Here is a 27905-nt window from a genome sequence, read left to right on the forward strand (position 1 = left end):
AATATAAGGTTATTATATTTGGCTTTTGCAGACACTGGGTGGTGGGTGGCTGGGAGGCAACTTTCCTTGCGGTTTCATTTAAATTTGGCGTGAGTGGGTGGGTGCCTTCAACAATTCGTCTCGCACACGCAAAACAGTTAAAAGCTAGAGGTGGAAGGAGCAGAGAGTCCCACAACTTCAAAAGCATCGTCTAGGAAAGGAAGTAATCCGTGGGTCCGGAGGGTGGTGGGGGGGAAAGGAATAAAACCCAACTTCGCTGGCAACTGTAATAAATCTGGTAACTGAGGGCAAAAAATAAATTCCGAGGGCTGGGTCTGGTCCGGATGAAACGCTAGGGCTCCTTCCCATGCCGAAGTCTGGCGCTGGAAACCTGCCACTGGCGTCTTGCTACACGAGTGCCCCCAGACAGCAACACACCCACTAGAATCGCACGTGAACAAAGCTCTTTCCCCGGGAACCGCCGCCTGCGGTTTCCTGGTCGATTACAGCTTCTCCGGGGAGTGTAGGGCGCACACAGGGTTAAGTTAGTTCCCTCCCTGGTAGGAGGGAGAGGCGGGGGAGGGGGAAAACAGCTTACAGTCTCAGGCTGGGTACCTTGTAGTTAGTTGTACGTTCGAAACCTGTGGCCGTCACTTGCGAGTTTGGCATCTTCCACTGTCACCGAAGAGGAACGGGGGCTCGGAGATAATACCAGTGGCCGCAGTCTGCGAGCCAGGCGCTGCGCGACTCCCGCCCTGGGTGCGTCTCTGACCCTCGGTCCCGTGCATCAGGGAGCTGCAAGGCGGCAGCTCCGCGGCCGCCACCGTGTCCACGCAGCCCGGGGAGCAGGTTGGCAGTTCTCAACGATGGGCAGGAGGGACCTTGGCGGCGACCCCTAAAAAAATACCATGCCCCGGGAGCCCCGCTGCTGCAGAGCCAGCTTCTTGCCTTTCCACCTCCCAGACCCTGTCGGATTCGGATGAGCCCACAGAGAGAAGCCGCGGCCTCCAGGTAAAGGGACTGAGGCGCCAGGTGGAGTTTCCAGTAACTGACCTGGCTGCCGCTAAGCGAGAACCACGAGGTTTCTTAAGGGGGATTATAAATCAGCTGGCGGTGGTCATTGGGGTGGGATGTTTTAGGCTTTATCTTTCATCCATAGAAAGAACAGACTGCTTAACTCGCCCCTGATTTTAGGGAAGGGAAGTCTAATTGCAGGTCGAATCTACCTCCTCTAAGGAGTTTCCTAACTGAGCTCTGGGTCAAAACGCAAATTAGCTAGCCAGCTGGAGCGTCGATCCAAAATTGGGATTTCTAGATTCACTAAGCTTGCCTGAATTCAACCTCTCATTGCCCCAGAATGAATGCTAACTTCCAAGAGTAACAATCCCCTAGTCACCCACCCCTGCGCCCACTCCATCTGCTGTTAATGTCACCAGCGTTATTATCAAGCGGTTGCGTCTAAAACCACCAGCCCGCCCCCTGCCTGCAATCGGGGATCCATTAGTGGCTAAGAAGATGCGGAGGGTGCTGGTTCGTTTTCCTTCGAGTTGGGGAAGGGGTTACTTTTCCCCAAAGTCTTTCTCCAGCCCTGCTGGTCTTCAGTGGCCTGGCACTAAGCTCCGGCCTGCGTGTCTTGCAGGCGCACCAGTGGTGACGGTGAAGGCGGGAGGAGCCCACCAGGCTGAACTGGGATTGCGTTCCCGGCTCCGCGTGCGTGGGACGCGGTGAGGGGGTGGATAACGCCTCCCAACACTGGGTTTAGGGGCGAGGCGACAGCAAGGAGCGCGGGAGTGGAGCCTCGCCAGCTGCCACGGAGTCCCAGGGAGGGGTGGGAGCCGCCTGGAAAGATCCCTCCGCCACGCAGACCAGTCCCGGGCTCGTCCTCGCGCTTTCAGCGCTGTATCGGTCGCTTCTCATTTGTAATCAGGCCCAAGATCAAGATTGCTAGTTGAGGTGCGGGCACTAACCAGGGAAAGGAAGTATCCGGAAAGAGGGTGACTGGGGCGGGCTGGACCCACACTTGATGCCCGGTTAACTCCTGGAGCCCTTGGGGCTCCGGAAGGCGGCAGCTGCTGGTGGAGGCAGAGGCCACAGTTGCTGTCGACCGTGGCGCTTTACTCCTGGAACCTCCCAGCAAGATGGCACTCACTGTCAGTCCTGGTTCAATTAACTCCCTCAGCCTCTCCCCCCACCCGATATTTATTAGTCACATACTGAGTTTGGGGAGAAGAGCGGCTTTGCATCTGTAAGTCAAAGCATTTTCCTAGCCACCTTCTCAAGATGCAACAGGAGGAGCGACCTGCGGGCACGACCCGGGGGCGTGTGTGCGCGCGTGTGCCAGCGTGCGTCTCGGGCGTGCGTCTGGGTGGATCCGTGAGTGGTTTGTGTTTGAGAGGCAAATCAGGCGTTTCTCCAAGTCCGCTTAACATGATTTAGGCGCTCAAAAAACATGAAGGCGGTAGACACAACGGGGATGCGAAGGAAATAAAAACAATTAGGAAAGTGGTGCCAAGTGACTCAGACTTTGAACTGAGGACGGAGAACTCATCCCGAGCTGGTTGTGGCCACCGCCCCTGCCTAACACTTCTGCCGCGATAACCGAGAGGATCTCTAAGGAGTTGGTCCTAAGCCAGTTTCCAGCTCGCTGGTTGCTTCTCGCCTGGCCCCACCGACGGCGCGTCTCAGCGCAGTCCAGCGCTTGGCGCGAACTCGCTCTCCCTCTTCTGTTCAGATTTAGCCTCTCTCCAGACTTGTTCAAACATGACAGCAACTTACTGGAGGCAGGAGGAGCGGCAATGAAATGAGAGGAGAAAACCAGAAGCTTTTTTTTTTTTTTCCTTTTTCAAGAAAGAGACGTGCACCTGGTTCTCCTTGCATTACTCTTTAACGTTTGCAAAAGATTGCGAAATGGAAACGTAGCCTGTATGCAAATCAAGAGGTTTTTTTTTTCCCCCCCCCGCTGTCAAACCTGTTTTCTAAATCTCTGAGGCTGAATTTGGTTGTTCATTGTAATCTATGGGGCAAGTGAACAACGCTCTTTCCAGCGGCCAGGGTGAAGGAGGAAAATGGGTGGCTTAAAATAATTATATGAAACTTCGAATTATTTTCCCTATTGAGTTATTTAAGAAGATCCGGGATCAGTGATGGGGCGGGGGGCAAATCACCAAGGTTGCCTGCATTTTAAGTTACGCCATCTTGGTTGAGAGACTTGTTATATATTTTTACCCTCTAATGTCACGTTTCGATCGTTTCTCAGTGTCTAAGTAATAGATCCTCTGGCTTAGAAGTACAACCCCGGGCGGGCAGGGGGAAATCAACTTTTGGCGCTCAGATGGTGGCACTATCCTTCAGAGCTGGAGGTGGGAGGGTGCAGGGTAGAGAGAGAGAGGGGAAGGCGTGCGCGGTCTGGGTGGCATCCGCGTTGTTAGCCTCGGCGCTCGCGCTGCAACTCTCTTCAGGCAGGACAGGGTTAAAAGCCGAGGCTGACTTTGCCTCCTGGAAAGCTTTGAGTTGCAGCCGCGCCTCCCAAGCATTCTTTAAACCAGAAATGTGGGAGGGGCTCCGAGAGGGAGGGAATAGGGGAGGGAGGGAGAGAAAGAGGACTCGAGGAGGGGAGCGCGCCAGAGCGCGAGGGACCGAGGCAGAGGAGGAGTGCGGGAGCGGCGGAGGCGATCCCGCGCCTTCATTACTGTAAACACCTCCCGGGAGTGTCAGATGGGGTGGGGGTGGGGGTGGGGGCCGCGGCGCCTACATTAGCCGGGCCGGGTTGGGTCGAGGAGGCAGTAAGGTCGGAGCAGCCTCCGCACCCACGCCGGGCCGGCGCAGCCCTCGGAGCGAGCCCCGCGGCCGCCCCCGCGCACCCCGCGCGGCGCCCCACGCCGGGCTCCGCGCGGTCGGCGCACAGGCGTCTGAGGCGAGCGCACCCGCCCGGCTCTCCGGCTGCCCCCCGGGGTCCTCCGTGTCCGAGGAGCCCCGGCGCTGCTGGGCAGCTTTCCGCCGCCCTCCCGGCTCCCCCGCCTTCTTTCGGGACTCGTGGGCTCTGCTGAGGCAGAGAGGGGGGAGGCAGAGGAGAAGAGGAGGCGGGGGCCGCGGCGGCCGGAGCCGAGAGAAAGTGGCATGCTCGAGCCCTGGAGGCGGAGGTGTTGGAGGACGGGGGAAGACGATGCCGCGGCTCCGTAGGGGAGGAAGGCGAGAGCGAGCGAGGCGAGCGGGGCGCCCGGGCGCCGGCCGGCTGCGGGGAGGCGCGCGCCGCTCTGAGGCTCCGGCCTCCGCATCCCGGCGCCCCGACGCTGCGGGCGACAGGGCCGGGCTCCGGCAGCCGCCTCCGTCGCCGCCGCCACCACCCGGAGGAAAGAGCAAAAGTTTGGATCTGGGGGAGGACGCGACGCTGAGCGGGATTACTACCAGGGCTGGAAGGAGACCTCTAGAACCTTCGCAGGTAACGCACACCCCCAACCCTCTCCTTCCCTGCCTGCCTGCTGGGCTCCTGCTTCCTCCTAGCGCCTTTCCAGACGCTCGCCAGATCTGGCTGAAAGTAAGAGGGAGGCGAAGTTGAAGATCCCGGGAATGGGCAACTAGCACGGGGAGATCTACTGGAACGTTAGAGCGGGATCGAGGCGCTTCTCTGCGCAGAGTGGGCAGCTGTGCAGGGAGGCGAATCTCGCCCGGGAATGGATGGGAGCCCTCGGCCCCAGCTGGTGCCTCATCTTGTAGCTCGGAGGAAATTTAGAATGTTTATTCAGTGGCTTTTAGTATTCTTCATTCCAGAGAAATGATGCGTAGATTTCACTCACTCCACCTTCACCCTCCCACTCTCTCATCCTTATTTAGTATCTTTTTAAAAATGATACGAACCCACTCTCATTCGCCTACCCAGTTTAGCTGGTGCAGGAAAGCAAATGGGGGGGAGTGGGAAAATTTCAAGCAAAGGGGAAAATTTATCCTTCCCCTTTTTAACATCCTAAGAGCCCTCCCTCCCTCCTTCCATTCACCTCTGGCTTCATAAAATAGGAACTTTCGAAGTCACATTTTGGTTGAAGGGTGAGATGAAACACGTTAACCATTGACGGTGTGAATTTGCAGTGATCGTCAGCCAAGTGTGTTTAGGGGGTTAGTGGTGTTGCGGAGAGGCCGGTTTTCCTCGGTGGCCTGATGCACCGGGGCTTGGGGGGAGTGAGTGGTCGCGTTTGTGCACTAAGGCGGGGGCAGCGGAGAGAAAACAGTCACGTTTCCTGGGCAGCAGCCTTTCTTACGCTAATAAAATAGCTCCTGCGTTTCACTCCGAGAGCAAAAAGGTGTCAGCCTCAACTCCCCGACGTCCCCTTTCCCCCAGTCGAGTTTGAGTTTCGAAGCAGCTCAAGGTTTGCTGCTCTGTCTTCTTTATTATGATCATTATTTATTCACCTGGAAACTCATCGTGCCTTCTCTCATAAATGGAAATCAGTCTCCAAGAGCTTTTGATTAATTTTAGTGCAGGAAAATCTCTTGTAAAGCTTACAGTAAGCTAATCAAATGTAAAGCACAAATCCGTGTAAATGCTCGCACAGGAGTGCAAGGTGCTGATTAGATTTCTTTACATGCTGCATTTGCTGTGCAAAGCATCTTCTAAATGGGAGCTATTGCTCCCCACTCAGCTGGGAGACTCTTTAATCACCCAGGGTCAGGGAGCTTTGGGGCATGTCCACTGGCTCACAGGCTTATTGCTAAATTTATTATGTCTAACTTCTCCCAGGCAAAAGGTAATATGAAGGCTACCTTCCATATCGGGACTGATATTGTCTGTGGACTTAGCGGTATGACCTTATTACATCTCCAACGAAAGGATCCCCCAAATATTTTGAGGTAAATAGAATGCAGGTTGGCATTTGTCCAGGCATGTATTTGGTTGTTGCAGTATGAATCAGTATGAATGTAAAATTTTAGGTCAGTATCTGAAGTGTTAGAACTGGACTTTTTTTTTTTTTTAATCACTGAGCAACATGCACCAGATACATAAGATCGGCAGGCCACCATGTTAGATGAAAATCAATCTTTGGGTAATCAATCTTTCATGCATAGCATGAAAAGTTGCTTATTTTCCCACAGTGTCACTAGTCCGCGAAATACAACTTTTCTTCCTCGCCTCGCCAGAAACCTCAAAACCATTTACGGATTTTTAATAATCACAGGTGACAGTGCAACACCATACTGTCATGTTGAGCTGCAAATATCTGTGACTGGAAGAGGCTGGGAGATGAAATTTCAAACATTAGTCCATGCCTCTGGCAGTAGGTACAAGAAATTGTAAAAGGACTTGAGCTAGCTGTACTGTAGCAGACCTATTACAAACCTAGCATGGAAGGAATGCTGGTTTTTAAAAAAAATGCCCGTGTCTTAACACTTCAGTAGTTTCATTGCAGTTTTAGAAATTCCAGGGGATGCTTTTAACAGAAGAAGTAGATTCCCAAATGACACCATGCTGGGCTGCCTTGGGTTTCCCAAAGCAGGCATGATTTTTCCTGTATGCTAGGTTTCAGATGATGTGCTCTTATCCGAGTCTGAGTTTGACTTTGACCGCCTGGATCTAATTTGAACCTCCTCTGATACCCGTTACATTTATATTCTGGCCTGCTGGAGAGTTTGATTTAGGATTTAGACATATCTCCCAAAAGCAATCCTATATCTTCCCAGTTTGAAGCTATGGTTTCAAGAAAGGCTCAGGTATGTACAAGTGCAGAAGCCTTATTCTGTAGAGAACCAGTGTGAGCATCTGATCTGACCCTTCAGCTTCGTACTCTACAAGGAAGAACTGCCACTTCTGCGGTCCCTAGTGTCTGAAGGTAAAAAACAGCAAGGGTGCCGGGTGGCTCTAGGTTTTGCTCGACTTAGAAGATTCGAAAAAAGTCAAGGTGATGTAATTTTATTTCTATTCCGGTTAGACCTTTCTGGATAACCATCTTTTGGTATCTTTAATTTCAATTCAAGTTCATTTTTCACTAGATGACTTTACTAACTTTGTGGTTTCTGCCACAGTGATTCAAACTCAGGCCATTAGTGACCTCTGTCTGTGAGAAGTGAGCACTCATTGTTTTTCTTTCTTCTTATCAGAGTCGACAGATTATGTGTGTGTGCGGGGAGAACCCAACAGCTCTGTAGTTCTGAGTATTTAGATTTTCGAACTTGATATTTCTAATACAGGGTTCAGAATGGGTAATGATATTTAACGACGGTAATAAAAATGTTACAGGCTAATAGGCTACTAAATGGTTATTCCATACAGCATTGACAAAGTGATCAACATAAATAAAACACCAGTGCTGTCCACTGCCAATAAAAGGATAGTACAGTCAGGTAGACTAATGTTTCGAGACTCACAATACTGCTGGATGTAAGTGAAATTTTATTGCCCTGAAGTGCTTATGTAACAAGGGAAACTTGAGACAAGCCCGGAACATACATGTGGGCTCTAGACTTCACAGTAGCAGTGCATGTATGTCTTTTTAAGTTCAGCTGTGCTTCTGCTGTGAACTTATGGTCCAGATCAAGGGCGAGGCGAGGTGGGGTGTGAGAATGGTGTCTATAAACAGATGGTCTTTTAAGGAGACTTTTTAAAATCTGATTCCTAATCCAGTTTTGTCTTCTGAGCGTTTTCAAATCAAAATTTCCATTTGAGTTGATTATCCTAAATGGTAATTGAAGACAAAGTTTACTGACTTTCTTAAGTGGGCAGATACCATTATCTGGCATTTTCCAGATGGTTTTTGATCTCATGGTATTTGGGAATATAGAATTTTTAAGAGGCTTTCTCTTCCCTTGGGCAGGTTTTATGCCAGAGACATTTAAAAAGACCAATTATTATTATTATTACTAAACTTAAGCAACTATTATAACACCCCAACTTTCTTACTTTTCCCTACCCTCCACAAATTGCTTTGCTTTTTTTAAGTTATATTTTTCTTCTAAAACTACATGTTGGGGCTAGGAGTAAGGCTATCAGTACCTTTTTACTCCTTTCAGCAATGTGACCTCCAATTAAATATCTGTTTATAGTAAAACATACACAGGTAAACATCAAGGACCATTTTAGGACAGAGATTCTTTTCAAGGTTTGAAATATGTTTCTTTTTAAAGGACTCTGACACAAATATTGTAATAAAAATATCCTGTGTTCCAATGAATACAGAGACTTATTTCAGTCACATGGAACAGTAAAACACTGTATTGGCAAAATAATCAGCAGTATTTTCAGTACATGGTCAAAATCTGTTAGAACCTTCATGGGTTTTTTTTTTCTCCCTTGGTGAATTTTGCATCTACTGGTCTTCTTGGTTTTCTTTGATTCTTTCTAATGTGGCTCTTTGAAGTGATTCAAAATTAAACAGTAGCTACTTTTCTCGGGAAATTCATCATGTTATGTTCAGGATTCCAGAGGAGTTAATGATGCAGAAAAAGTCCTGTAAAACATCTTTCTAAAAGAAGTCCTTCTCTTGCAGGCTTCCCACTTACTGGCCTCCTGTACCATTTGCAGTGAATTGGAACTCTGTTATTTATTTATTTTTCAAATACCACCTCTAACTTAATTTAATGTGGGATGTGTTTCTGCAGAAGCGAACAGCACCATGTGCTGTCCGAACAAAGCAGTATCATTTACGGATCTGTCATAGGGAAGGTCAAAGAAAATATCCTTGTATAATTTGGGAAGTCAAAAGGCCACATTCATGATTCTTAAATACCGATCAGTTGTTCTGCGGATGCTCAATAAGGGCACACATTTTTCTGGCAGTTTAGTGGTTGAAGACCTCAGCCGTTTTTTGAGGCATTCACAAAATAAATCTCAGATGCTCTTACCCGTTCAGCGCTCATTAGAACTGGGCAGTTTTTCTCACTTTCTTCCCAGCTTGCTTTTAAGGGAATGTGCGAGAAACTTGGCAAAAAGTCCTCTGTTCCCCTCAGTTCACAGGTCATGTGCTGTATTTCAGTTCTCTTTATTAGAGCTTTCAACACACAGATAAAAGAATCTTCCAGCTGAACCTTTCAAGAACCTGAGGGCTTTTGGATTTAAACCCATCGAAAAATATCAGGTCTCCAAGTTCATCGATACTATTAGGCCTCAGAACACTGAAACTTCCTTTCACGGGGAGTGAAAGAACAGTGACTCCTAAAATTAGTTCACAAATATATGGTCCATTGAAGTCAACAGAGGTCACAGGTCTGAATGGAAAACATTAGACTTATATCAGTCCCGAAATAGGCCCACGTGCTGGTGTCACTCTTAGCCCCAGCTGCCCGTGGGTGTCACTTTCATGAAAATCCAGTGTCAGAATAACCTCTATGATAGTTTTCTCTCCCACTTTGCTCCAGAGCTTCGACTCGAATATTTTGAAGAAGGGAATCATGCAGGAACTTGTAATGTTCCTCATAGATATTAGACAAAGAGGTGCTGAAGGTTAAGGGAGTAGATTGGATAAACATTTGACATAGTGGTTCCAGAAAATTCTGTTTAGGACCTGAGGGATGACATTGACTTTCAAACATATTCCTCTTGATCATTCACCCGCCTCCTCTGTTATGTTTTCCAGTTCTCACATAACAGTATTTCATTTATTCCTCACAACTGCCTCTTCTGTGAGTTGGTCTGAGAAAGCCCCACTCTCCTGGCTTCTTATTGGGTAATAGGAGCCAGAAGGAAGTTGAAGGCTACCTAAGGCTGCACAGAGCCCTCCTTTAAACCATTTGACTTTGTACAAAATCATGAACATTACATTTAATTACATAGATGCTGAATTCTCTGATACAGTTTAGAAGTTTCCTTCTTTATGAACTCACCTAAAATGATCAGAGTTGGATTTCTTAAATTTCTTAAATTTCTTAAATTAAAACTGTAAAAAATCTTGCGATTGTGTAAATATTTTGATTTTAAAATAACACTTCACTGTCTCTCCCCCATTATCCTAGAGGCATGTTTGCCTGTTAGGATGGGAGTAATTTTATGAGGTCGGCTTTGTGATTTGGGACTTTTACTGTGATGGGGAATGAGAAATAGGGAGGCTGTTTTGGAGGAAAGAGAAGATGTATTTATAGGAAGAAAACCTGCATTCTCATGTCAGCACACTCCTTTCTACACTGATGACCTTGGACAAATTACTTCATCTTCTGGAGACTTAATTTCCTCTCTGCAGAGTTCAACAGGGTTGTTATGGGGTCAGATAAGATTAATGTGTGTGAAAATACCTTGATAACAATTCAGTGTTATATTCCCATAAAGAGGCATTATTCAGATTGATAACATTTATCACTGCAGGACTGTCAGGTGCTAGGATAGTTCTAGGTTTTATGTAAATAGAAGGGTAACCAAGACAGAGTGCCCTGCTCTCCAGGAGCTTTTGTTTTTGTGAGTGTTCTGGATACCACCCAACCAGTAAAGTGTCTGGTGGTCCTCTACATCACTCCCTCCTTTCACTTAATGGTGCATGATCTTCTTCCGTGGTGAGTTGGGCACAAGGGCTAAACTTTCCTTCCTTGACAGCTTGGCTTGACATTGGAAAATGAATTTATCACAGATGGATTCCACTGGGGATCTTTTGGGAAGGAACCGTCAACATTCCCTGAAGTAAGGTTGTTTCTTTTTGGATGATGGCTTTATACTTTAGCCATCCAAATGAACCTTTTGCAAAAACACAGTCATTACTAGAGTATATGATGATTTTTCAGACTTTTGTTTTGCAAAATAAGGCAGGCCAGTGCAAAAGACTGTCAGTAGTTTGGAGGCCTCCAATAAATGGCCTCATTTATTAAGAAACAACACAGTCTCCAAAGCTTGGCCTTATTTTGACTTGTGGGTGTCACAAAGCCCTTGTGGGACAGTTCTTCACAACTTGTTTCTTCCTATTTTGCTCAGTTGTATTTTTATAATTATCAAATCGGAGACACTTTTAATTTTAAATGTTCCAAGAGTTGAGCATGTTTATTTTACTTCCCTGATTTGTCTACATGTAGGCCTTTGTAAAGGTTAAGGTTTAATTGTTTTAAAGTTACTTAATTGAAGCCTGCAGAAAACACACATATGCGAAGTGTGTATTTATAAAACGTATGATTAGGTCATGATTCTTGATCAGAAGAGAATGTTCCTATCAGTGATTTGAATGTATGACAGTCTGGATCTGTGTTCTGGATCTGGACAGTGTTCTTTTTAGTTCTGGATTTTCTGTTTGCCAGAGCTCTGACGCTTGCTTTATTCTTTTTTAAGTTGATTAGCATTTTAGTAGTACCTTGTAAAGGACCTGGCCACGGAACTATATTTTTACATGACAAATCATTTTCATAGTTTGAAAAAATTAGTCTGAATACCTTTTGTTCTGGCAGTGCCAAATGATATAATATTTGAAGAAAGAATGTTTGCTGCTACTCTGAAGAGTTCTGCTAACAACATGAGAAGAACCTGTGGGTACATATGGGAGAGGTAGTATATGGTTGTGTGTGTCTTTGAAATGCACAGACAAATCTAAGTCTTAGATACTATGGGATGGGAGTACTACTTTGCCCTTATGCTAGGTGGTGCTAATTTAGCCCAGATGTCCATAATATAATAGAACAGTGAGATAACCCAACTTATTTTTGGTTGGAGATTTTCACTTCCAAATAGGTCCTAGGGAAACCCTAAATAGATAAACACACACATTGTAACAAGGGACTATACTTTTGTGTGAATGGCGTGGTACTTATGAGGAGATATTATTCTTGTAGAGGCAGAAGGTATACATCCGACGATGAAGAAAGCTTTTTCATACACTCAGGAGATTATTTTTGCTACTCATCATGCACCAGGCATGGAGAGGCAAACATTGGTAATGCAGGATCCCTCCACAGAGGCAACCCAGGCTGGTGAGGAGAGAGGAAGACATAAAACCTATCTGCATGGCAGTTTCATCCATGATTGAAGACAGTGCCAGGAGCACAGAGTATTAATGAAAAGAGCTTTACATTTGGAGAGAGAGTCTCGGGTTCTAATGCTGCCTTTGTCCCTTGTTAATTGTGTAAACTTGGGCACACCTTAAACATATCTTTTAGGGCTTCCCTGGTGGCGCAGTGGTTGAGAATCTGCCTGCCAATGCAGGGGACACAGGTTCGAGCCCTGGTCTGGGAAGATACCACGTGCCACAGAGCAACTGGGCCTGTGAGCCGCAACTGCTGAACCTGCGCGTCTGGAGCCTGTGCTCCGCAACAAGAGAGGCCGCGATAGTGAGAGGCCCGCGCACCGTGATGAAGAGTGGCCCCCGCTTGCCGCAACTAGAGAAAGCCCTCGCACAGAAACGAAGACCCAACACAGCCAAAAATAAATAAATAATTTAAAAAAATATATATATCTTTTAGTCTTTGTCTCCTCAAGTGGAAAAATGGAAGGAAATTCTTTTTTTTTTATTTTTTTTATTTTTTATTTTTTTTTGATGATGAGAAACAATGCCGTATTTTATTTTATCTTTTTTTGCGGTGCGGGCCTCTCACTGTTGTGGCCTCTCCCGTTGCGGAGCACAGGCTCCGGACGCGCAGGCTCAGCGGCCATGGCTCACGGGCCCAGCCGCTTTGCGGCATGTGGGATCTTCCCGGACTGGGGCACGAACCCGTGTCCCCTGCATCGGCAGGTGGACGCTCAACCACTGCGCCATCAGGGAAGCCCGGAAGGAAATTCTTTCTAGTCACAGAGCTGTTCTTCTGAGGATTGAGATAATTATGTAAAATATCTGCCTGTCTGGCACACAGTAGAAACTTAATAAATGCTGACCGCAGATCCTTCTCCCTCTGAAATGATAATGATTCCATTATGTTACTCGCCCCCTCTACACATACCTCTGCATTGCCCTGGAATCCCGAAGAAGGCTTTTGACCCTTTGAACCTGTTCATTAACAGGATACAGCTTCTGCAAAAGACAGTTTCGTTATTTATGCACGTAACAGAGCATGAGGGGACAGCAAAGGAAAGTGCTCTCCACATAGTGGCAGAATGGGCTCATGGCTAGTGGGATACAGTGTGGGCTGATAGTGTGAGAGGGCACAGAGGGAAGGGACAGGGGGCAGAAAAGAGACCTCAGTTTGGGGAATCAGAAGGTGGTGTCAGCTGAGTCCTACCTGACTTGCAATGTTTTTGGTCATTGAAAGCATAGCCTTTGGCACCCCGCCCCCCCATTCACCTCCATGCCCCCTTCCAGGGTGACAGTACCTGCAGCTTGCAACAAGCCCCATGTCTAGACTGTGACCCTGGACACAGTGAGCCGAGGTTATGATGCCTCTGCCAGTCTACGGAGATTTTTTTTATCAGAATTCATTTTAAACACTTGCTTCACACAATCCATCTCACACATGACTCTTGGCAGAGTCAAGAAGATATTTTATTGTAGAAGATTAACATGTAAATCATTGCTCTGTTTATATAATGCTTATTCTGTGCTTACAGAATGATTATACCTTGCTTGTGTAATGGTAGATGCTCGAATCAGAATGATGCTCTTGGGTTATCATTTCCGTGTGGAAGAATTTCTTTCAGAAAGCCATTTTCAATTAATTTAAGTAAAAGAGCTTCTTACTGCTTCTGTGTGAGACACTCCTGAACAGCACTCAAAGGCACTGGTCAAATACACAATGCTGGGGTTATTTTCCATTTCATTATGATTACATGTATATATAGTATAATTTTTGCGTTCTACTGAGCAGTTGAGACTTGGTTCTTTTTTCTTAGTACTATGAATCTATAAATTGTTGTGGGAAGGTTATATTTAAGAAGATGTTAGGAACCCCCAGTTTCCAAGTTTGGAAACACAGAGGTTTTCCTGTTAAAATCACGTCATATATATGCAACACATATACATACAATCAATCACATTGGAGAAGAGAAGCAGGCACTAGAGTGTATTCTGCAAGCTCTTCACTTCTTAGTAAGTAGCCTTAGAACCAACATTCCACCCAACATAAAACAATAAGACCTTGTTTTGCTTCTTTAGAACATGTAAGAGAGATTAAAATTCTTTGGGAAATGGTTTAAAATATATATATATATTTTTTACCCAAATAGGTAAGGAACCAGTCAAATAGTGCTGACAGCAATGGAATTTAAAACTCAATTCTCATAATCTCTGAGTCCCAAAGGAATGCAAGGCAGACATCCATTCAAGTCACAAGCTTGTAACTGGGGATTTGACAAAGGTTGATTTTTTACCATGTGCCAGGCACCATGCTAAGTTTTGTTCTGAGCATTTGGGATACTCTTTCAAAGAAGACCTCATCCCTCCTCCCCAGGAAATCTAATGGATTGACCTAGAGTTGCCCTTTTCCAAACTAGACTCATTCATCTGAATGAACTGGTTAAAAAACTGGAGGAGCTGGTTAAAAATCCACGTTTCTGGGCCTGAGGCCTGGAGACCCTGATATTTTAAGTCTGTGATGAAGCCTGGGAATGTGGATGTTCAAAAGTTCCTGGGATTGGAGATCACTCACTGATAATTTTTAGAATTTTTTCCAACCCAGAGACTCAGTGGTTTTATAGTTGTCTGCTTTAGAGTAACTTGTGAATTTCTGAAAGTATTTTTCCCATATATTTTGCCACATAGGAAATATCGCTCCATTAACCCAACTCTTCTAGGGGAACCTTCTGAGGGACCAGATGTCAGGGCTGGTTTCACTCTTGGTAGCCACAGTCTCCTGTGTGGTTTCTCTACCATCTGTCTGTACCATTCTTGGTGTCCCCAGAGTTAATCCCCTAAGAAAGCAAATCACATTGCATTACTAGTCCTATGACTTGGATTTCCTGTCCCCCTGGATAAAGCCCATCCAAACTTGTTATCATGACACATGAGATCCATGACAATCTGGGTCCCAAGCATCACTGAGACCTCATTCTCCAGCACCCATCCCCAGCACCCATGCTCCAAAGATGGTAAGGCCTCTTGATAGTTAGCCTTCCCCATGCCATTTACCCTTTACATAGAATATTACTTGCTCACTCTCCATTTGGCAAACTCTTTTCCTTTAAGACACACAGGAATGGCACATTCCCTCCCAGTCAAAATTAGTCATTACTTTCTCTGGGCTTCTAGAGCATTTTGTTTGTCACTTTATTAGTTCCCCGTTGGTGTTGTACTGTAGCGTGTCTGTTCATGTGTCTGTCTCTCCCAGTAGACCCCAAAACCTTGGCTCATTCATCCCATCTCCCTGGTACTAACAATAGTGCTTAATGCCCCAGGTTCTGCACAAATGTAATTGACTGAATAAGTATATAATTGTACTGGACAATTCTGGAAAACAAGAAGATTCATAATCTAGTGATAGGGGCTGCTTCCTCAGAAGTGTTTTCCATGCCTGTAGATTGGTGGCTCAGTGGGGAAAAAATACAACCACCACCATTCTTCCTTACTGTAAGAAGGTTTGTCAGGCAAAAGCCTTTTGGTTAACCCAAACCTGATCAGCATCAAGCTTTCCAAACCTCACAAGAGGCAATTTCAAATGCCACACTCGAAGATCTGTTTAAAGAAGGAATAATTTTGCTTGATGAAGTATCTCTCTTGGCACCGAGTAAAACCATCAGTTAAGTAGATGTTCACGCAGATGTGGTTTCCATAAAATGAGAAATTTAACTTATAGTGTTAACTTTGTGTCTCTTTCCGGACAGAATTAAAGAGAGCAAAGCAAAGAACTTGTGATTGTTGTGCATTTGCTCTCTTTTTCATGTTGTTGCTCTTCCTTTTTGTTTTGTTTATTAGATCTTAGGCACATTATTTCCTGATGGCAATATCTGAGGAATGAGGGCCCTCCAAAGAGGAGAAAGGAAGTCTAGAGATCATAGATCCTTAGTCACTCCGTCTCCACAAAGCAGGATCCACCCTAGTCCTCATGATTTGCAAATTGAATGCAGCAAAGCCCATGCAAAGGTTGCAACACACTCTAAACTTGCATGGTTTAATGTGATCACAGTAGCGACAGAAGTTGGACTTCAAGTCCTTCTTGTTGGCCAAGAGACAATTCTAACACCTTGCTGCTTTTATGGTAGACTATCGATTGATAGACAGAGAGGACTTGTTTGCAGGTTGGGGTGGTGTATGCACACATAAACACACTCTGGTCCCTCCTCCCCCTTTTTAAGCAAAATTTTCAGTGGCTAAAAGAGTAGAAGATAGTGGAGCACATTTTGATATATCCACACCTTAACCCTTGGTCCCCTCTGGGCTGTCTATATACTGGCAACACTTTCCATGCCAATAGGCGACCCATGGATGACCTGAGATGACTTTCGATAAAGCACTCCGCTTGAGTTCTAGGGGCTAATCACAACGCCCCCCAAGGATCTTACAGGGTTAATTTATGGGGCTGTTTAGAAACAACACGCTTTCCTGATTCTTGAATCGTGCTGGGTATCAGTAAGGTCACATTCTCATCTAGGGGGATTAATAATAATAATAATAGTAGTAGTAATAATAATTAACAGCGGTAATTGTATTGATTATGCAGTTCATGTATATTATCATGTTTAAATATTCACCAAAACCTTGTATAAGAGGTTCTGTTTAGAAATACTGCTAATAACCCCGGTTTACACACAGGGAAACTGAAGTAGAGCAAATTGCGTCAGATTGCTTATCTTATGTTGTAACTGCATTAATTAGTTTTATAAGATAGGCGAGCACTAGGTGATTTCCAAAATCCACTCTAACTTTATTTTTCCATGCCTTAAAATCAAATTCCGGGATGACTGCTCACCCTCCACTAGGCAGCATGTGGTCCAGATTTCCATATTTGACTTTTTAATAGGTAACTATCTAAGAAGTAATTATTTGCTATTTGCCATTTTTGAGTGAAAGCACTTCTTGGGTCTGTCCGTGCATTTCTATAAAATGGGAAGAGAGAAGAGTCATTAATTAGAAAATAAAGTGTGACAACTTCTAGCATGTTTTCAGTACTAATGAAAGTCTGTGGTAAGTACCTGGTGATTAAGGAGTCGGTTATCGGAGAGCAGACTCTCCGTTTCTTGTCTTTACCCTTTTACCAGCACTACTAATAAATAGGTAGATGGACTGATTTGAGATGCTCCTCTTTTTCCCTGTGGAGGTGATAATGGATAATGGAATGGCCAAAGGGCAGATAATAACATAGAGTGAGAGGTTTCTGAGAGAACCTGGAAATGACTGAGAATTGACTGTGCTATAAATAGATCAGATCCTCTCCTTTTCTAAATCTATGTGATTGCTCAGGTGGTAGACCCTGTTGGGTGAAAAAATGACCCAGAGATGGTCTGGAAAATGCTGTTGCAAGTTGATAATTTGAACATAAGCCCAGTGCTTACAAGTCGTCACCCAGTTGAATTTGATTTTTGACCATCCCTCTTTTTTCACCCTTTCTGCTGATACCCTCATCTCTGCATGTATTCTCGTTGCATCTTATGAATTTGCAATTATTTGTCCTTCCTAGTTCTGTATAAATATTCTTAATTCTGTCTAAATTAAGTGATCCATTGCTTAATTCTTTCATTTCCCTGTAGGCAACTAGACCATGGCTGCTGCTGTTTCTGTGTTCTTTTGTCACCACATATGCCCATCATCTGTCATGAGACTTCTGTGGATGGGGTGGCATAAGATGATTTCTGAGTTGGGTCAGTTTAGATGGGCTCGTGGATGGGATGGTGTATGAAAGCACACTCTGCCCACGTGTCGTAGCAGTTTGATAAGCGGCTCCCCAGCTCCAGGGCCACATGCAAACACCAGCTCTGTTGGCCCTCTGGTGAATTCTGTGTTATTTCTGTGTATGGCAGAAATTTTACCTAATGCTTTGTGTCCACTACCTGTGAGCTCACTTAAGGTGAAGGCCTTGCCCAACAAATGTTTGAGGAGCTAAATTGAACCGAAGCATTTGCTCTCTGCAGTTTGCAGCTGAGAAGTGATCAGGCCACGTGGAAGAAACTGAAACAGACCAGTGTCGGTCTTGCTGGAAATGGCTGCCTGGTCTCTTTGGACCATGCACAGACCTATAAAGGATCAGCCTGCGACCCAGGGTCACTCTTCCCTCTCCACTAGGAGTGGTGAACTCACTTCGATTTTGTTGGAATTCAATGTCGGTATGTCATTTTAAACAAAGTCTCACTCTGTTTAATTCATATGTCTTTATTAAACAAGATCCGCTGTCTAGAACCACTGCTTTGAGTCATCTTTGATTACTGCCTTTCACTCACTTTCAACTGTTCTGTCACTAGTTTTATGCATCTTTCAAAAATTCTGTCCTTCTTGCCCTTTCACTTTGGCTGCATTGCAGTTAGACCCAGGTATGTCTTTCCTCCCCTGACTTGCACACCACAGCTGTTCTTCCTCATTTTCAGGTGGATGCTACTGCTTTCCATTATTCACAGACTCAAGGCTAAACATTTTTTTTTTTTTTTTTTTTTTTTAAGTACGCGGGCCTCTCACTGTTGTGGCCTCTCCCGTTGCGGAGCACAGGCTCCGGATGCGCAGGTTCAGTGGCCATGGCTCACGGGCCCAGCCGCTCCGTGGCATGTGAGATCTTCCCAGACCGGGTCACGAACCCGTGTCCCCTGCATCGGCAGGTGGACTCTCAACCATTGCACCACCAGGGAAGCCCAAGGCTAAACTTTTAAGCTTGACACTCAAGGCCATTCTTTCCGTGCCTTTCCTTTATCTTCCCAAAGAAAGTTAATCTTCTCTTCTGAACTAAATGTAGGGTGAGCCCTCACTTTTATCTTTATAATAGTCTCATTGTGGTGTAAAATTTTACCTGGCGCTTTGTGTCCACTGTCTGTGAGCTCCTTTAGGGAGAAGGCCATGCCCAGTAAATGTTTGAGGATACTCTATCTGGTATCCATCCATACCAGATACTCAGGTATCTGACTCCAACCTACCTCTGAAACTTATAGCACAAGTCTCTATCTCCATCAACATATACTGAGCAAATTAATATTAACACAAGTTTGCAGAAATAACTCATGCATTTGAATTTCAAAGTTATCTAATAGAAGCTTCCCTTGTTCCCTCTGTGGAACACTTTGTCAAAGCAGTGCACTCTTGCTTTGAAAACAGGAAGGTAGAACATTCCAACAGCACCATGAACCCTCTGTTTATATTTGTAAAATCTGTAGTCTTTCCAGACCTCTAAGCAAGAGCAAATAGAAATAATCAGAGGCATTAGACTTGATTATGTTGAGCTGGATTCTTATTACTGAGGCTGGATAGCCAAAATTAGCGGTGTGATGGTTTATACTGAAAGAGATGCTTGCAGTATTGCAGAACCACAGACTGCAGCTTACTGGAATCTTTGAAGACATCTGGATGTTTTGAAAAATGCAACAATCACATGTTTTTTATTATCTCCATAATTGTATTCTTTCAAAAAGGGAGCTGCATAACGACAGAGGGTGGTTGTAGTGGGAAGGCCATGGAGTTTGCATTCACATGGATGGCTTTGAATCTGGTTCTGCCGCAACCACCTAGGGTAACTTGAGTGTGTTTCTTCGTCTTGGGTCTACTTCCTCCATTTTTAAAAGGAGGAAAAATAATATGCATCTCACAGGATCACTGTGACAAATAGATTAGGTGATGCCTGACACACATCAAGTACTAGTAAGCCTTAGCTCTCCTTCCTTTTGCACTCCAACTTGGAATAATATGAGTGCTGTGGTTTATAAATGGCTATTTTTTTCCTGCAGAGATAAGGCAGTTCTGTAATACTATGTCACTGTTTCCCTAAAGGATCTTTCTGTGGGGGCAACACTGCCTCTTGCCCAATTTCTCCATAACAGTATTTATGTCTGGGGTCCAGAAGAGGAAATGATATCTTAAGAAATAGTTATCACTCTGTCTCAATTAGGACACTCACTGCTCTAGAACTCTTAAAAACACTTTGCTTCTGCAAAAAAAAGAAATCTCTCCAGCAGTCTTATCACCTCAAAAACATTGGGTATCATGGATTATTAGAAAGGAATTACTCAAAGAAAGAGCTCTTAAAAACGACTGCCTGCCGAGGAGTCTGGCTTATCAACAGGCAAAAAAAGAATTTTTCTACTAAATTTTAGCTTATCACTATAAACATGAAAATGGCAACACTCATAATATATTCTGTGGGGACGATGCAGTATGTTTCCACTAGGTGAAATTCTCAAGTAAGAGCTTCTAAGAATGAACATTAACTCTTCAAGAACCCTAGGGAATGTCTGTCAGGAAACAGGTAAACAGCAAAATGAAAGCTATTACTAAGAGGGAAGCAAAACAGGCAAATCTAGTAAATAATTTTACTGTGGACCACATTGTGGAAAATATGATGGGTTGTGAGGCACATTTCATTTAACATGAATGACCAATGTGATTATAATTGGCTAATGAATATGTTTTCTTTTTCAGCGTAATATTAGTGTCATCCAGAGTTATGAAGGTGTTTTTCATATCAAAACCCCACAGCCATGAGAAATTATATTCGTAGACTTATTTTCTGGTAAAAAGTCAGTGTTGTTTCAGCTTCACTTAGATTTCAGTTTAAAGGCTTGTCTGCCGTCTGAAAACACATGTTAGCAGATAAAGAAGGATCTGTACAACATGACTTCTTTTTACCCTTAAAAACCAATTATAGCGCTTATCCTTAATTGTATTTTTCTTTGTGTGGAAATCTTGATCTTCTTGTATAAAATACTTTGGAAGTTTGGAAGGGATCTCATGGGAGAATTGTAGTATTTCCTTCATTAGCGATTTTTCAGATAACATAAATAATTATCCTGATGGTTTAGCTTAAATTTGGTCTCCGATGACAGGCGTGCAAACAAGCTGGCTTGTCACTGCCCACTCTCGTTTCGTGATTCTTTATTTCTAGATCAATTAATGGGATTTCTATGCAAATATATAGCAAATAGATTCCTGAAGAAATGAGTATCCAGATGATTATTTGTCCTTAAGTGAAAGAGAGACTTGTAAATAATGGAATGTCAAGAGAAATCTCTAATTTCATTTAATGGTAGCTTGGCTGTGATTGTGACTCCACCTTTTTACCAGAACTCCTAACAAGAAGATGAAAGAATTGCAACTTCAAGTCCCGTATTTCTTTTGCTCTTCAAGATTTAGAGCATGTTGCTGATGGAGGAGTGCTAGTTGATATCTGTGAAATGTCCTGAACAGGACCATTAGGCCATAATTGAAGTGATATAAGGAATGGGATTGTTTGGAAAAATTAGGAAATGGAGGTAGACTGGAAGCTTAAGAGGAGCACAGACATGCCGCTGGTAGAGATAACCTCCTAGAATCTCCTTTTCTGCCTACAGTAGCTCTTAGCTTTCTCCAATGGAGAGTAATTGAGAATTCATTAAAAAGTTCAGTGTTTGTTGTTTTCTTTCATATCACTCTATGATTTAACTCTCTAGAGCCCAAGTGATAGCAATAGGTGCTCCCGTGTCACCTCTGCTTGTCCTGTTTAATGGGAGGGGTTGGGAGGGGTAGTACTTTGTGGTCATCAGCACATCCAAACATGACTCTAGGTAGAGGGAATGTCAAGGACAGCATGGTTGTTCAGTGTTAGAATTAGGTGGTCCTGAGTTTGAATACCAGCTCTATTACTACCTAACTGTGACACTTTGGGCAAATTACAAATTTTATCTCAACCTCTTGTATAAAATGAAGACATTAATATTTTATAGAGTTCTTATAAAGATTAAGTGAAATAAACTATGCAAAATATTATGCCTAGTAGGATCTTAGCATATTGTTAGTTTTTGGTGTGTTTGGCTAACTACCACTGTATCTTAAGTTCTTGAATGAATGGATGGATGAGTGCATGCATGGATGGATTTATATGTATATTCTGCCTTGAAATCCCTAAAAGATTCATTTTATTTAGGATTGCAGTGGACCCTAATGGGATAACTAAAGATTTAATTTAATTATTGCTGGAGAGAAAGCATAGCATGAAATGGAAACATGAAGATGGGAACTGTTTTTCGTAATCCTTTCCATTTTTGTAATTCCTATTTCTTTTATTTCTTAAAGCTTTCAGTTTAGTTATATCATTTTACTTTCCTATCTCCTGTAGTAGGTGGGGTGTGTACAGTTATCACTATCTCAAAGATTCCCAGAGAGGAAGATGAAATGGGGAAGGTCATGTCCATTTCTGTTTTGTATAGCTATGTATCAAATAGTCATCTTATCAACAATTGGTGTCATGAGCTGGACTGGACAAGCAGTGTGGGATCCTCAAAAGATCAATAGGCTAGTGGGCAGATGTTCTGAATTCTAGTTTTTGTGCTGTCTCTAAAAACAATCTTTGATTTCTGTCAAATTTCTCAACTGTCTTGAGCCTCAGTTTCTTCATTTGTTTAAGACTGGACAGTTCCAGTAATTCTTTTTTTTTTTTTTTTTTTTGCGGTACGCGGGCCTCTCACTGTTGTGGTGTCTCCCGTTGTGGAGCACAGGCTCCAGACACGCAGGCTCAGCGGTCATGGTTCATGGGCCAGCTGCTCCGCGGCATGTGGGATCCTCCCGGACCAGGGCACGAACCCGTGTCCCCTGCATCGGCAGGTGGACTCTCAACCACTATGCCACCAGGGAAGCCCTCCAGTAATTCTTTAATTCTCAGAATCTAGGGAGTCAGCGTTAGTGGTTAGAAGCTAGGCTCTGGATCTTGTCTGCTTGGGCTTGTAGCTGCCTTCACTACTTCACAGCTCTGGCACCCTGGCAAGGTACTTAATCTCTACAAGCCTCACCTTTCTCATCTGTGCAGCGGGGACAGCAAAACTAAAACCTCCTTTAAAAAGTTGAGGATAAACAACAAGCTCCTACTGTATAGCACAGGGAACAATATTCAATATCCCGTGATAAACCATAATGGAAAAGAATATGAAAAAGAATGTATGTATAACTGAATCACTTAGCTGCACAGCAGAAATTAACAGAACATTGTAAATCAACTATATTTCAATAAAATAAATTTAAAAAAAAGAAAAAAAACAAAACCCCCAAACCAAATATAAACCAAAGAAAAATCATGTTAATAAAAAAATGAAAATAAGTATATAAGTAATCAAAATAAATGTGAGTAGATTTAATTCACACGTTAGTTAGAGATTCTCAGATTTGATAAAGGAAATAAATGGGTATTATGCTATTTATAAGAGACATCTCACCCCTATTAAAAAACTATACCTGAAGTTCTAAAATAAAAGAATGGAAGATTATACCACACAAAGAGAAATTAAACAAAGAAAACAAATAAACAACAACAAAAACTCCACCATCAACAACAACAGTAAAGCAGAAAGATGCCAAAGAAAAAGAAATTGATATAGCAGTGGCAACATCCAATAACTAGAAAACAAACTAAACACTTAAGAATTATAGAAAGGAAAATATAAACCATGTATAATGCCAAGTACTGGTAATGATCATCACTATTATTATTTCCATATGTTTTTCCAAATTTGGAATTCTATTAAATACGTTTTTATTTTTTAAAAAACAAGTTGCCGTGAGGATTAGATGCATGCCGAGCATTTAGCATAGTATCTGGTGCAGTTATGTGCTCAATAATTATTAACAAGTCTTCCAACATGGCTTATTCAAAAAAGGTAAGACAAGCATCACTGATGTTTTGGAAAAGAAACAGACGTTAATGTGTCCCTGTATTACTGACCCAACAGCCCAAGTCATGCCTTTCGAAGCTACCAAGGGCAGACGATCACAGAAGAACATCCCACAGGCCTCTTCTGTGAGAGATGTGGTCCCTCTCGTTCCCTCTAGGAGCTCAGCCAGTGTTTCATGAAGATACTGTTGATGATTCTGCCCACAGCATGGAATTTCCTGGTGTAGACAGGTAAGACACGGAGACCTTTCGGTTTATGGAGCAATTTAGAAGGCTGATCGTGAAACCTTTGATGTGAAGAAATGATTCCAGAAATCCTTCCAAGAGACCTGCACTGCTGTAACTAATGAATCTTGTTGCTCATGTATCTGATGCTTCTGCCACTGCATTATTTCTCTGAAAATTTTACCAGCCTAACCTCTAGGTCTAGATTTAGAAGACTGTGGAGGAATGGCATTTCTGGATGCAGTGCTCAGGCTAGGACTCTCACATTAAATTTTAACTAGAGGATTTTTTGTAAATTAAATACTTTCAGACACAATAGATAGTGAATAAGGCAGGGGACACTGAGAGAGCAGCCACCTTCCACCTGTTAGCTCTTTTCTTTTGATTCAAGTAAGATTTTACAGGTATCTGCATTGGTCTTTGTTATGAAATGCACACCTGTTCTCCTTTGCAGCATTGAGACAGAGCAAAAGGATGCAGTGGATATTGCAGTGATAAAGGTTTATTGGCCACAAAACATAAAATCAGGATGAGATGTGTTGATACAATCTACTTAAGGATGCAGACAGGGTATTTCGTAGTGGCCGACTTTTAAACACTTGCCCCAATTATCCACTTGCTTTCTCTTCCTCTCCCTCAGTGGGCTCTGCCACTGGGACCATCTAAGGGTCCTTTCACCTTGTTGAACCCCTTGGGATGATGGCTGTCTGAATTACACTTTTATCCTCAGATTCCAGGGGTATAGTAGGGTTTCAACGAATATTTGTGGTGGAAAGGAGTGAGAGAAGGGAGGAGGGTGGAAGGAAAGATTGAGGGAGAAGGTAAAAAGAAAGATGATTTCAGGACTTCCTTGGTGGCCCAGTGGTTAAGAATCCACCTTCCAATACAGGGGATGCAGGTTTGATCCCTGGTCAGGGAACTAAGGTCCCACATGCCGTGGGGCAGCTAAGCCCGCACACCACAACTACTGAGCCCCTGCACTCTAGAGCCTGCGTGCCACAACTAGAGAGAAGCCCATGTGCCGCAACGAAGAGCCCGTTCGTTGTAACAAAAGATCCCGCAGGCCTCAACGAAGATCCTGCATGCTGCAACCAAGACCCGATGCATCCTAATTAATTAATTAAAAAAAGAAAGATGATCTCATGTTACCTTTGTAGATGAGTATAAGTTTTTTTTTTTTTTTTAAAGAAGATGTTGGGGGTAGGAGTTTATTAATTAATTAATTTATTTTTGTTGTGTTGGGTCTTCGTTTCTGTGCAAGGGCTTTCTTTAGTTGTGGCAAGCGGGGGCCACTCTTCATCGTGGTGCGTGGGCCTCTAACTATCGTGGCCTCTCTTGTTGTGGAGCACAGGCTCCAGACGCGCAGGCTCAGTAGTTGTGGCTCACAGGCCTAGTTGCTCCGCGGCATGTGGGATCCTCCCAGACCAGGGCTGGAACCCGTGTCCCCTGCATTAGCAGAGAGATTCTCAACCACTGTGCTACCAGGGAAGCCCTGAGTATAAGTTTTGGTAGTGGTTCTGCATTGTAATTTTGGAAAAGTATAGAGCCTTTTTGTCCTACTGAAGACACGGCATAACAGAGGACCTTTGGAGTACATTAAAACACAGCTCTGCCTATGTGCTTGACACAGCTATCCAAAAAACAGCATAGATTCAGTTTTATATTCATAAGCTTATAAGGTAGGGCAGATATTTTCAAATGTGATTTTGAGGGTTTCAGTTGAAAGGAAAATCTCATCAGTAACAGAAAGCCAAGCCTCCTTTCTTGTTTTCATTCTCACGTAGAAGAAAGGGGGAAATATTTTATATTTTTCTTTTTCAAAGAGCTGAACTTATTAGAGGGCTTCATTACCCTCTACAAGACACCACATATATTTAGGTAAAAAAACATTCATGTTTGAGCCAGCGATCAACAAGTACTTATTGAAGTCCCAAATACAAGGAAGTTCTAAGTGCTAGTTTAGTGTTCTTCCTACAGGATTTAATAAACTGTCATCTTGCAAAAAAGACATTGTAGAAGATAAACATTTGTCAGTGAGCGATCACAGGGTGCAGACGCCTTTCCTGCAGAGTGGAAGTATTATGTGCTTCATTTCCTGATATATTAGTGTACCTAAGAAATACAGTTCAGGATGTATTACATTTTCATTTTTTTTCAAAGCTTGCAAGTGGCATACAGATGACTCTGAGGTTTTATCAGACCACGTCTGTGTGGTTTGAATAACTATTTTGAATCCTCCAACCCTTTTCCTTAACTGAATCCTGACGTTCTAGTTAGAGCTGACAATGAATTCAACTCACCTAATAGGGCCGAGACTCTTTCCCTCTTAAAACTGTGATATTTCTACTTGATCCATTATTTGTAAAATTTAATTCATTAACTTTGACCAAACAATTAGGATTGTGAATATGAGTGTGGTGTTTAACTTATCTGAGGAATGGTTATGTTTGCCATTCTTTTCTGAATTTAAAAATAGAGAGGTGCTGCTATGAATTTCAATCGACTCGGCCCAGTCGAGAGAACAATTCTACATCACTACTGGATGCCTGCTAAGGTCTGATTCTGAGGTCCTTTTTCCCTGAAGGTGGTTTGCTGTCCTGCAGTCAGAGGTGGTGCTTGGTACCACATCAGCTTCCCATGCCCTCACCCACTGGGTATAGATCACACCTGCAGAACACACTGATGTGGATTAAAGACCTATAACATCATCTAATAATGCCTTTCTAATGGAGACAGGCATCATTCTGGTAATGCAATTGTGGTCCTTAGAGACCACTTGGTATGCTAGTTTACTCTGTGTAAAAGCTATCTTTATTGAAAGGGAAGGAGGGAAAATCTAAGAGTGACGAGGTACTGAAGTCTTTTCACATCAGATTTCACAGTAGATTCAGATCTTGAGCTAAGGGGCCAAAGGAGGTTAGCAGCCCTAATAATCTTGATGTACCTTCAGAAATGAACTAGTTAGTATGTCAGAATATGCCTAAATTCCTGTGAGATGCTACGGTCAGCAACATAGCTATTTCTTTCCTATCTAAAATCTTAAAATGAATCTGGTAAGGAGAGAAGAAAATGGGAAGAACTCCAACTATTAAAAATTAGAAAAGTGATGACTAAAAACACTTTTAATAATTAGCAGGAGAAAGGGACTTCCCTGGTGGCGCAGTGGTTAAGAATCCACCTGCCAATGCAAGGGACATGGTTCAAGCCCTGGTCCGGGAAGATACCACATGCCGCAGAGCAACTAAGCCCGTGCACCACAACTACTGAGCCTGCGCTCTAGAGCCCGAGATCCACAACTACTGAGCCCATGTGCTGCAACTGCTGAAGCCCGTGCACCTAGAGCCCGTGCTCTGCAACAAAGAGAAGGCAGCGCAATGAGAAGCTTGCGCACCGCAATGGAGAGTACCCCCCACTGGCCGCAACTAGAGAAAAGCCTGCATGCAGCAACGAAGACCCAACACGGCCAAAAATAAATTAATAAAAAAAAAAAATTAGTTAATTAAAAAATAATTAGCAGAAGAAAAAAGCATAAAGATGTATGCATGTTTCTATTTTCTAGCAGTGAGATGTTAATACAATATAGATAGAAGGCATATAATTAAGAAATTCACTATTAAGTGGATAAATTCAGTCTTGTGAATATAGAAGATTTGTACTTTCGTAAGACTGTCTGGAATATACAGTGATTCTCTTAAAATTAAAGCAGTAATAAGCAGTGCTGTCTGGACATTTATAATTTTTTTAAAGTTTCATATCCTAGAGACAACTATATGGATTTCATCTGCAGTATTCGCCATTCTAAAAGAAGACCCATTGGGTGGTTGAAAATTAGGTGTACGTGTGTGTGCAGGGCACACTAATTTTATTGGTAAGAGCTTAATTTCAGATATTTAACTTACCTTTTGACAAGCTGTAGCCTACATCCCAAATACCCTGCTTTCTTTCCCTAAATTCACCTACAGGTAGTGCTCCATTAATTTTAAAAAAGTTAGTGACAAAATTCTATTGCTAAAAATATTGTAGCTTTAAAAATGGAATCATAGGGGCTTCCCTGGTGGCGCAGTGGTTGAGAGTCCGCCTGCCGATGCAGGGGACACGGGTTCGTGCCCCGGTCTGGGAAGATC

General features: G+C 43.5%; 1 protein-coding gene across 3 annotated transcripts in view; it reads left to right on the top strand.

Annotated features, from left to right (window-relative positions):
* The first annotated feature begins 597 nt into the window (after positions 1 to 597).
* The window catches only part of FLRT2 (fibronectin leucine rich transmembrane protein 2), a 106682-nt gene continuing 79374 nt past the window's right edge, over positions 598 to 27905 (top strand). The window contains exon 1 of one of the 3 annotated variants that reach the window (XM_032624158.1): positions 598 to 990. The gene's annotated coding sequence lies outside the window, so the exon portion shown is untranslated. Of the gene's footprint in view, positions 991 to 3584; positions 3670 to 4316; positions 4418 to 27905 lie in introns of those variants that run through there. The other 2 variants (XM_032624159.1, XM_032624156.1) reach the window with 2 other exon arrangements.

This window comes from Phocoena sinus, chromosome 2, assembly GCF_008692025.1.
Source record: "Phocoena sinus isolate mPhoSin1 chromosome 2, mPhoSin1.pri, whole genome shotgun sequence".
Lineage (NCBI taxonomy): Eukaryota > Metazoa > Chordata > Mammalia > Artiodactyla > Phocoenidae > Phocoena > Phocoena sinus.